The following is a 1,451-nucleotide window of genomic DNA, read 5'->3' on the forward strand; positions in this document are numbered from 1 at the left end:
AGCATGGCTGTGGCTGTGGTGTAGGCAGCTGCAGCTCTGATTCGACCCCTAGCCTGGGAACTTCCATATGCAGCAGGTGTGGCCCTAAAAAGCAATAAAATAAAATAAATAAAAGAAAAGAAAGAAATTTGTTTAAAAAGAGAGAGAGAGAGAGAGAGACTACCAGACACAGCCAAACCACGGTGTGTGGAATTTCATTATAGGGGCTCCAGCAATCTGGCTGACTTCTTTCCATCCTGAGTGAGAGGTGCAATCGCCCTACACCACCATCTGCCAGAATTTATAAGGGAAATAGTCAAGGGAAACTTCCTTTTGTCAGCCTGGTAAGTGACCCCTGAAAAGCTCCAAGCCCCATTCGCCAACTGTGAATACAAATAATTGCTTTCCAGTTCAGAAACATCCATCCTTGCTCAGCAGCCAGGCTGACATCGAGCCCCAGACATTTTCTGAGTTAGATCCCTCCCCCGAGCCTAGTCTCCTGCCTCCACTGGGGTCTGAGGCACCCACAAGACTAACATCCACCTTGGCTTCACTGCCCGATAAAAGTAGAGATTTTATTAAACAATCACTCCATAACAGATAGAGAGGGTATAATTTAAGGAGATTAAGTGGGTTCAATTTTAGGAGTTCCTTTTGTGTGTGCATAGCAGGCTATGAACATGACATAGTCTCTGTGAGGATGTGGGTTTGATCCCTGGCCTCGCTCAGCAGGTTAAGGATCTGGCGTTGCCATGAGCTGTGGTGTAGGTCACAGTCGCAGCTCAGATCTGGCATTGCTGTGGCTGTGGTGCAGGCCGGCAGCTACAACTCTGATTCGACCCCTAGCCTGGGAACCTCCATATGCCACAGGTGGGGCCCTATAAAGCAAAATAAATAAAGAAAAATGAAAGTAAATGAATAAATGGGTCCAATATTTACGCACCTGTAATGTTTACATCAGGAAGCAGATTCAGAAGAGCTGGAAAATGATGCATGGCTGACCCCAGGGCATTTCTCACCCGAACATCTGAGAGTTGCCCCCACGATGTTCCAGCTGTGTGGGTTTCCTGCAACCCCGGGGAGTTCAAAATGACACTCTCCCTTCTTCCTTTGAGTGACAGTCGGCAGGCTCACTGCCATCAGGCAATCCACAGGAGGGAGCTTGGTGGCTTATCTGAGAGATGATCAGCAATAAAATACTAGCACGTGTATGTTATTCAAATGAAATTTTAATTAATTCAGAACTTCTCCCCAAATGTCCCAAGACCACTCATGATAATGAACTCTCTGGGCGTTGCTTCCTCCAGCTCGTGAAGTCAGGCTAAATGGCCAGCATCTAAAAGGCTGATGGGAGGAAAATATTATTAGTGCCAGACTGTGGTTTGTCTTTGTGGTTTCAGGACCAGATTAAGTATCATAATCCACCCCCACCCAACCCTGGGGCTTCTCTTCCCTTCCTCTTGGTTGGGGCT

The sequence above is a fragment of the Phacochoerus africanus genome, chromosome 15 (genome assembly GCF_016906955.1).
Source record: "Phacochoerus africanus isolate WHEZ1 chromosome 15, ROS_Pafr_v1, whole genome shotgun sequence".
NCBI lineage: Eukaryota > Metazoa > Chordata > Mammalia > Artiodactyla > Suidae > Phacochoerus > Phacochoerus africanus.